This window comes from Lonchura striata, chromosome 1, assembly GCF_046129695.1.
Source record: "Lonchura striata isolate bLonStr1 chromosome 1, bLonStr1.mat, whole genome shotgun sequence".
In the NCBI taxonomy this organism is placed as follows: Eukaryota; Metazoa; Chordata; class Aves; order Passeriformes; family Estrildidae; genus Lonchura; species Lonchura striata.
The window spans coordinates 79,790,175-79,800,589 of record NC_134603.1 but is presented as its reverse complement, the minus strand read 5'-3'; positions in this window follow the sequence as shown (position 1 = coordinate 79,800,589).

Here is a 10,415-nt window from a genome sequence, read left to right as displayed (position 1 = left end):
ACATCCTTTGGCCATTTCCCCTGGGAAAGAAAACTCACCAGTCCAGGTTCCTGATGTCAGTTTGTAGGGCTCCCTTGAGTCTATCAGGGCAGCGCAAGTTTGAGGAGGGGACAACTTCGGTCTGCGATCCATCCTTCGATATAAGCATTTTTTGAAGTCAGGGCCCAGCCCAGGGCCAGGGGCCCCTGGACACATCCTTTGGCCATTTTCCCTGGGAAAGAAAACTCACCAGTCCAGGTTCCTGATGTCAGTTTGTAGGGCTCCCTTGGGTCTATCAGGGCAGCACAAATTTGGGGAGGGGACAAATTTGCTCTGCGATCCATCCTTCGATATAAGGATTCTTTGCTGTCAGGTTCCAGCCCAGGGCAAGGGGCCACAGGGCACATCCTTTGGCCATTCTTCCTGGGAAAGAAAACTCACCAGTCCAGGTTCCTGATGTCACTTTGTAGGGCTCCCTTGGGTCTATCAGGGCAGCACAAGTTTGAGGAGGGGACAACTTCGGTCTGGGGTCCATCCTTCGATGTAAGGATTTTTTGCAGTCAGGCCCCAGCCAAGTGCTTGGGGCCCCAGGGCACATCCTTTGGCCATTTTCCCTGGGAAAGAAAACTCACCAGTCCAGGTTCCTGATGTCAGTTTGTAGGGCTCCCTTGGGTCTATCAGGGCAGCACAAGTATGAGGAGGGGATAATTTCAGTCTGCGATCCATCCTTCGATATAAGGATTCTTTGCAGTCTGGTCCTAGCCAAGGGCCAGGGGCCCCTGGGCACATCCTTTGGCCATTTTCCCTGGGAAAGAAAACTCACCAGTCCAGGTTCCTGATGTCAGTTTGTAGGGCTCCCTTGGGTCTATCAGGGCAGCGCAAGTTTGAGGAGGGGACAACTTCGGTCTGGGATCCATCATTCGATATAAGCATTTTTTGCAGTCAGGTCCCAGCCCAGGACCAGGGTCCCCTGGGAAAATCCTTTGGCCATTTTCCCTGGGAAAGAAAACTCACTAGTCCAGGTTGCTGATGTCAGTTTGTAGGGCTCGCTTGGGTCTATCAGGGCAGCACAAGTTTGAGGAGGGGACAATTTTGGTCTGCGATCCATCCTTCAATATAAGGATTCTTTGCAGTCAGGGCCCACCCCAGGGCAAGGGGCCCCTGGGCACATCCTTTTGCCATTTTCCCTGGGAAAGAAAACTCACCAGTCCAGGTTCCTGATGTCAGTTTGTAGGGCTCCCTTGAGTCTATCAGGGCAGCACAAGTTTGAAGTGGGGACAACTTTGGTCTGCGATCCATCCTTCGATATAAGGATTCTCTGAAGTCAGGTGCACAGCCTAGGGCCAGGGGCCCCTGGACACATCCTTTGGCCATTTTCCCTGGGAAAGAAAACTCACCAGTCCAGGTTGCTGATGTCAGTTTGTAGGGCTCCCTTGAGTCTATCAGGGCAGCGCAAGTTTGAGGAGGGGACAACTTCGGTCTGCGATCCATCCTTCGATATAAGCATTTTTTGCAGTCAGGGCCCAGCCCAGGGCCAGGGGCCCCTGGACACATCCTTTGGCCATTTTCCCTGGGAAAGAAAACTCACAAGTCCAGGTTCCTGATGTCAGGTTTCTAGGGCTCCCTTGGGTCTATCAGGGCACCACATGTTTGAGGTGGGGACAACTTCGGTCTGGGGTCCATCATGCGATGTAAGGATTCTTGCAGTCAGGTCCCAGCCCTGGGCCACGGACCCCCTGGGCCTCAGCCTTTGGCCATTTTCCCTGGGAATGAAAACTCACCAGTCCAGGTTCCTGATGTCAGTTTGTAGGGCTCCCTTGGGTCTATCAGGACAGCACAAGTTTGAGGAGGGGACAACATTCGTTCTGCGATCCATACTTCGATATATGGATTCTTTGCAGTCAGGTTCCAGCCGAGTGCCAGGGGCCCCGGGGCACATCCTTTGGCCATTTCCCCTGGGAAAGAAAACTCACCAGTCCAGGTTCCTGATGTCACTTTGTAGGGCTCCCTTGGGTCTAACAGGGCAGCACAAGTTTGAGGAGGGGACAATTTTGGTGTGCGATCCAAACTTCGATATAGGGATTTTTGGCAGTCAGGCCCCAGCCCAGGTCCAGGGGCCCCTGGGCACATCCTTTGGCCATTTTCCCTGGGAAAGAAAACTCACCAGTCCAGGTTCCTGATGTCAGTTTGTAGGGCTCCCTTGGGTCTATCAGGGCAGCACAAGTTTGAGGTGGGGACAATGTCGGTCTGGGCTCCATCCTTTGATATATGGATCTTTTGCAGTCGGGGACCAGCCCAGGGCCAGGGGCCCCTGGGCACATCCTTTGGCCATTTTCCCTGGGAAAGAAAACTCACCAGTCCAGGTTGCTGATGTCACTTTGTAGGGCCCCCTTGGGTCTATCAGGGCAGCGCAAGTTTGAGGAGGGGACAACTTCGATCTGCGGTCCATCCTTCGATATAAGGATATTTTGCAGTAAGAGCCCAACCCGGGGCCAGGGGCCCCTGGGCACATCCTTTTGCCATTTTCCCTGGGAAAGAAAACTCACCAGTCCAGGTTCCTGAGGTCAGTTTGTAGGGCTCCCTTGAGTCTATCAGGGCAGCACAAGTTTGAAGTGGGGACAACTTTGGTCTGCGATCCATCCTTCGATATAAGGATTCTCTGCAGTCAGGTGCACAGCCTAGGGCCAGGGGCCCCTGGACACATGCTTTGGCCATTTTCCCTGGGAAAGAAAACTCACCAGTCCAGGTTCCTGATGTCAGTTTGTAGGGCTCTCTTGGGTCTATCAGGGCAGCACAAGTTTGAGGAGGGGACAATTTTGCTCTGCGATCCATCCTTCGATATAGGGATTCTTTGCAGTCAGGTCCTAGCCCAGGGCCAGGGGCCCCTGGGCACATCCTTTGGCCATTTCCCCTGGGAAAGAAAACTCACCAGTCCAGGTTGCTGATGTCAGTTTGTAGGGCTCCCTTGAGTCTATCAGGGCAGCGCAAGTTTGAGGAGGGGACAACTTCGGTCTGCGATCCATCCTTCGATATAAGCATTTTTTGAAGTCAGGGCCCAGCCCAGGGCCAGGGGCCCCTGGACACATCCTTTGGCCATTTTCCCTGGGAAAGAAAACTCACCAGTCCAGGTTCCTGATGTCAGTTTGTAGGTCTCCCTTGGGTCTATCAGGGCAGCACAAGTATGAGGAGGGGATAATTTCAGTCTGCGATCCATCCTTCGATATAAGGATTTTCTACAGTCAGGTCCTAGCCCAGGGCCAGGGGCCCCTGAGCACATCCTTTGGCCATTTCCCCTGGGAAAGAAAACTCACCAGTCCAGGTTGCTGATGTCAGTTTGTAGGGCTCCCTTGAGTCTATCAGGGCAGCACAAGTTTGAGGTGGGGACAATTTTCGTCTGCGATCCATCCTTCGATATGGGGATTCTTTGCAGTCAGGTTCCAGCCCAGGGCAAGGGGCCCCTGGGCACATCCTTTGGCCATTTTCCCTGGGAAAGAAAACTCACCAGTCCAGGTTCCTGATGTCAGTTTGTAGGGCTCCCTTGGGTCTATCAGGGCAGCACAAGTATGAGGAGGGGATGATTTCAGTCTGCGATCCATCCTTCGATATAAGGATTCTTTGCAGTCTGGTCCTAGCCAAGGGCCAGGGGCCCCTGGGCACATCCTTTGGCCATTTCCCCTGGGAAAGAAAACTCACCAGTCCTGGTTGCTGATGTCAGTTTGTAGGGCTCCCTTGGGTCTATCAGGGCAGCGCAAGTTTGAGGAGGGGACAACTTCGGTCTGGGATCCATCATTCGATATAAGCATTTTTTGCAGTCAGGTCCCAGCCCAGGACCAGGGTCCCCTGGGAAAATCCTTTGGCCATTTTCCCTGGGAAAGAAAACTCACTAGTCCAGGTTGCTGATGTCAGTTTGTAGGGCTCGCTTGGGTCTATCAGGGCAGCACAAGTTTGAGGAGGGGACAATTTTGGTCTGCGATCCATCCTTCAATATAAGGATTCTTTGCAGTCAGGGCCCACCCCAGGGCAAGGGGCCCCTGGGCACATCCTTTTGCCATTTTCCCTGGGAAAGAAAACTCACCAGTCCAGGTTCCTGATGTCAGTTTGTAGGGCTCCCTTGAGTCTATCAGGGCAGCACAAGTTTGAAGTGGGGACAACTTTGGTCTGCGATCCATCCTTCGATATAAGGATTCTCTGAAGTCAGGTGCACAGCCTAGGGCCAGGGGCCCCTGGACACATCCTTTGGCCATTTTCCCTGGGAAAGAAAACTCACCAGTCCAGGTTCCTGATGTCAGTTTGTAGGGCTCTCTTGGGTCTATCAGGGCAGCACAAGTTTGAGGAGGGGACAACTTTGCTCTGCGATCCATCCTTCGATATAGGGATTCTTTGCAGTCAGGTCCTAGCCCAGGGCCAGGGGCCCCTGGGCACATCCTTTGGCCATTTCCCCTGGGAAAGAAAACTCACCAGTCCAGGTTCCTGATGTCAGTTTGTAGGGCTCCCTTGAGTCTATCAGGGCAGCGCAAGTTTGAGGAGGGGACAACTTCGGTCTGCGATCCATCCTTCGATATAAGCATTTTTTGAAGTCAGGGCCCAGCCCAGGGCCAGGGGCCCCTGGACACATCCTTTGGCCATTTTCCCTGGGAAAGAAAACTCACCAGTCCAGGTTCCTGATGTCAGTTTGTAGGGCTCTCTTGGGTTTATCAGGGCAGCAAAATTTTGAGGAGGGGACAACTTCTGTCTGCGGTCCAAACTTCGATATATGGATTTTTTGCAGACAGGCGCTATCCCAGGGCTTGGGGCCCCCTGGGCACATCCTTTGGCCATTTTCCCTGGGAAAGAAAACTCACCAGTCCAGGTTCCTGATGTCAGATTGTAGGGCTCCCTTGGGTCTATCAGGGCAGCATAAATTTGAGGTGGGGACAATTTCGGTCTGCGATCCATCCTTCGATATAAGGATATTTTGCAGTCAGGACTCAGCCCAGGGCAAGGGGCTCCTGGGCACATCCTTTGGCCATTTTCCCTGGGAAAGAAAAGTCACCAGTCGAAGTTCCTGATGTCAGTTTGTAGGGCTCCCTTGGGTCTATCAGGGCAGCACAAGTTTGAGGTGGGGACAACATTCGGTCAGGGGTCCATCCTTCGATATATGGATTTTTTGCAGTCAGGTGCCAAGCCCAGGGCCAGGGGCACCTGGGCACATCCTTTGGCCATTTTCCCTGGGAAAGAAAACTCACCAGTCCAGGTTCCTGATGTCAGTTTGTAGGGCTCCCTTGGGTCTATCAGGGCAGCACAAGTTTGAGGTGGGGACAACATTCTGTCTGGGGTCCAAACTTCGATATATGGATTTTTTGCAGTCAGGTGCCCAGCCCAGGGCTAGGGGCCCCCTGGGCACAACCTTTGGCCATTTTCCCTGGGAAAGAAAACTCACCAGTCCAGGTTGCTGATGTCAATTTGTAGGGCTCCCTTGAGTCTATCAGGGCAGCACAAGTTTGAGGAGGGGAAAAGTTCGGTCTGGGATCCATCATTCGATATAAGCATTTTTTGCAGTCAGGTCCCAGCCCAGGACCAGGGTCCCCTGGGAAAATCCTTTGGCCATTTTCCCTGGGAAAGAAAACTCACTAGTCCAGGTTGCTGATGTCAGTTTGTAGGGCTCGCTTGGGTCTATCAGGGCAGCACAAGTTTGAGGAGGGGACAATTTTGGTCTGCGATCCATCCTTCAATATAAGGATTCTTTGCAGTCAGGGCCCACCCCAGGGCAAGGGGCCCCTGGGCACATCCTTTTGCCATTTTCCCTGGGAAAGAAAACTCACCAGTCCAGGTTCCTGATGTCAGTTTGTAGGGCTCCCTTGAGTCTATCAGGGCAGCACAAGTTTGAAGTGGGGACAACTTTGGTCTGCGATCCATCCTTCGATATAAGGATTCTCTGAAGTCAGGTGCACAGCCTAGGGCCAGGGGCCCCTGGACACATCCTTTGGCCATTTTCCCTGGGAAAGAAAACTCACCAGTCCAGGTTCCTGATGTCAGTTTGTAGGGCTCTCTTGGGTCTATCAGGGCAGCACAAGTTTGAGGAGGGGACAACTTTGCTCTGCGATCCATCCTTCGATATAGGGATTCTTTGCAGTCAGGTCCTAGCCCAGGGCCAGGGGCCCCTGGGCACATCCTTTGGCCATTTCCCCTGGGAAAGAAAACTCACCAGTCCAGGTTGCTGATGTCAGTTTGTAGGGCTCCCTTGAGTCTATCAGGGCAGCGCAAGTTTGAGGAGGGGACAACTTCGGTCTGCGATCCATCCTTCGATATAAGCATTTTTTGAAGTCAGGGCCCAGCCCAGGGCCAGGGGCCCCTGGACACATCCTTTGGCCATTTTCCCTGGGAAAGAAAACTCACCAGTCCAGGTTCCTGATGTCAGTTTGTAGGGCTCTCTTGGGTTTATCAGGGCAGCAAAATTTTGAGGAGGGGACAACTTCTGTCTGCGGTCCAAACTTCGATATATGGATTTTTTGCAGACAGGCGCTAGCCCAGGGCTTGGGGCCCCCTGGGCACATCCTTTGGCCATTTTCCCTGGGAAAGAAAACTCACCAGTCCAGGTTCCTGATGTCAGATTGTAGGGCTCCCTTGGGTCTATCAGGGCAGCATAAATTTGAGGTGGGGACAATTTCGGTCTGCGATCCATCCTTCGATATAAGGATATTTTGCAGTCAGGACTCAGCCCAGGGCAAGGGGCTCCTGGGCACATCCTTTGGCCATTTTCCCTGGGAAAGAAAAGTCACCAGTCGAAGTTCCTGATGTCAGTTTGTAGGGCTCCCTTGGGTCTATCAGGGCAGCACAAGTTTGAGGTGGGGACAACATTCGGTCTGGGGTCCATCCTTCGATATATGGATTTTTTGCAGTCAGGTGCCAAGCCCAGGGCCAGGGGCACCTGGGCACATCCTTTGGCCATTTTCCCTGGGAAAGAAAACTCACCAGTCCAGGTTCCTGATGTCAGTTTGTAGGGCTCCCTTGGGTCTATCAGGGCAGCACAAGTTTGAGGTGGGGACAACATTCTGTCTGGGGTCCAAACTTCGATATATGGATTTTTTGCAGTCAGGTGCCAAGCCCAGGGCTAGGGGCCCCCTGGGCACAACCTTTGGCCATTTTCCCTGGGAAAGAAAACTCACCAGTCCAGGTTGCTGATGTCAATTTGTAGGGCTCCCTTGAGTCTATCAGGGCAGCACAAGTTTGAGGAGGGGAAAAGTTCGGTCTGGGGTCCATCCTTCGATATGGGGATTCTTTGCAGTCAGGTTCCAGCCCAGGGCAAGGGGCCCCTGGGCACATCCTTTGGCCATTTTCCCTGGGAAAGGAAACTCACCAGTCCAGGTTCCTGATGTCAGTTTGTAGGGCTCCCTTGGGTCTATCAGGGCAGCACAAATTTGGGGAGGGGACAAATTTGCTCTGCGATCCATCCTTCGATATAAGGATTCTTTGATGTCAGGTTCCAGCCCAGGGCAAGGGGCCACAGGGCACACCCTTTGGCCATTCTTCCTGGGAAAGAAAACTCACCAGTCCAGGTTCCTGATGTCAGTTTGTAGGGCTCCCTTGGGTCTATCAGGGCAGCACAAGTTTGAGGAGGGGACAACTTCGGTCTGGGGTCCATCCTTCGATGTAAGGATTTTTTGCAGTCAGGCCCCAGCCAAGTTCTTGGGGCCCCAGGGCACATCCTTTGGCCATTTTCCCTGGGAAAGAAAACTCACCAGTCCAGGTTCCTGATGTCAGTTTGTAGGGCTCCCTTGGGTCTATCAGGGCAGCACAAGTATGAGGAGGGGATAATTTCAGTCTGCGATCCATCCTTCGATATAAGGATTCTTTGCAGTCAGGTCCTAGCCAAGGGCCAGGGGCCCCTGGGCACATCCTTTGGCCATTTCCCCTGGGAAAGAAAACTCACCAGTCCTGGTTGCTGATGTCAGTTTGTAGGGCTCGCTTGGGTCTATCAGGGCAGCACAAGTTTGAGTTGGGGACAATTTCGTTCTGCGATCCATCCTTCAATATAAGGATTCTTTGCAGTCAGGGCCCACCCCAGGGCAAGGGGCCCCTGGGCACATCCTTTTGCCATTTTCCCTGGGAAAGAAAACTCACCAGTCCAGGTTCCTGATGTCAGTTTGTAGGGCTCCCTTGAGTCTATCAGGGCAGCACAAGTTTGAAGTGGGGACAACTTTGGTCTGCGATCCATCCTTCGATATAAGGATTCTCTGCAGTCAGGTGCACAGCCTAGGGCCAGGGGCCCCTGGACACATCCTTTGGCCATTTTCCCTGGGAAAGAAAACTCACCAGTCCAGGTTCCTGATGTCAGTTTGTAGGGCTCTCTTGGGTCTATCAGGGCAGCACAAGTTTGAGGAGGGGACAACTTTGCTCTGCGATCCATCCTTCGATATAGGGATTCTTTGCAGTCAGGTCCTAGCCCAGGGCCAGGGGCCCCTGGGCACATCCTTTGGCCATTTCCCCTGGGAAAGAAAACTCACCAGTCCAGGTTGCTGATGTCAGTTTGTAGGGCTCCCTTGAGTCTATCAGGGCAGCGCAAGTTTGAGGAGGGGACAACTTCGGTCTGCGATCCATCCTTCGATATAAGCATTTTTTGAAGTCAGGGCCCAGCCCAGGGCCAGGGGCCCCTGGACACAACCTTTGGCCATTTTCCCTGGGAAAGAAAACTCACCAGTCCAGGTTCCTGATGTCAGTTTGTAGGGCTCTCTTGGGTTTATCAGGGCAGCAAAATTTTGAGGAGGGGACAACTTCTGTCTGCGGTCCAAACTTCGATATATGGATTTTTTGCAGACAGGCGCTAGCCCAGGGCTTGGGGCCCCCTGGGCACATCCTTTGGCCATTTTCCCTGGGAAAGAAAACTCACCAGTCCAGGTTCCTGATGTCAGATTGTAGGGCTCCCTTGGGTCTATCAGGGCAGCATAAATTTGAGGTGGGGACAATTTCGGTCTGCGATCCATCCTTCGATATAAGGATATTTTGCAGTCAGGACTCAGCCCAGGGCAAGGGGCTCCTGGGCACATCCTTTGGCCATTTTCCCTGGGAAAGAAAAGTCACCAGTCCAAGTTCCTGATGTCAGTTTGTAGGGCCTCCTTGGGTCTATCAGGGCGGCACAAGTTTGAGGTGGGGACAACATTCGGTCTGGGGTCCATCCTTCGATATAAGGATTTTTTGCAGTCAGGTGCCAAGCCCAGGGCCAGGGGCACCTGGGCACATCCTTTGGCCATTTTCCCTGGGAAAGAAAACTCACCAGTCCAGGTTCCTGATGTCAGTTTGTAGGGCTCCCTTGGGTCTATCAGGGCAGCACAAGTTTGAGGTGGGGACAACATTCTGTCTGGGGTCCAAACTTCGATATATGGATTTTTTGCAGTCAGGTGCCCAGCCCAGGGCTAGGGGCCCCCTGGGCACAACCTTTGGCCATTTTCCCTGGGAAAGAAAACTCACCAGTCCAGGTTGCTGATGTCAGTTTGTAGGGCTCCCTTGGGTCTATCAAGGCAGCACAGGTTTGAGGAGGGGAAAAGTTCGGTCTGGGGTCCATCCTTCGATATAAGGATTTTTTGCAGTCAGGTTCCATCCCAGGCCCAGGGGCCCCTGGGCGCACCCTTTGGCCATTTTCCCTGGGAAAGAAAACTCACCAGTCCAGGTTGCTGATGTCAGTTTGTAGGACTCCCTTGGGTCTATCAGGGCAGCACAAGTTTGAGGTGGGGACAATTTCGGTCTGCGATCCATCCTTCGATATAAGGATATTTTGCAGTCAGGTGCCCAGCCCAGGGCCAGGGGCCCTTTGGCACAACCTTTGGCCATTTTCCCTGGGAAAGAAAACTCACCAGTCCAGGTTGCTGATGTCAGTTTGTAGGACTCCCTTGGGTCCATCATGGCAGCACAAGTTTGAGGTGGGGAGAATTTCGGTCTGCGATCCATCCTTTGATATAAGGATATTTTGCAGTCAGGTGCCCAGCCCAGGGCCAGGGGCCCTTTGGCACAACCTTTGGCCATTTTCCCTGGGAAAGAAAACTCACCAGTCCAGGTTCCTGATGTCAGTTTGTAGGACTCCCTTGGGTCCATCATGGCAGCACAAGTTTGAGGTGGGGACATGTTCGGTCTGGGGTCCATCGTTCGATATAAGGATATATTGCAGTCAGGTCCCAGCCCAGGGCCAGGGCCCTCTGGGCACATCCTTTGGCCATTTTCCCTGGGAAAGAAAACTCACCAGTCCAGGTTCCTGATGTCAGTTTGTAGGGCTCCCTTGGGTCTATCAGGGCAGCACAAGTTTGAGGTGGGGACAAGTTCGGTCTGCGATCCATCCTTCGATATAAGGATATTTTGCAGTCAGGTGCCCAGCCCAGGGCCAGGGGCCCATTGGGACAACCTTTGGCCATTTTCCCTGGGAAAGAAAACTCACCAGTCCAGGTTGCTGATGTCAGTTTGTAGGGCTC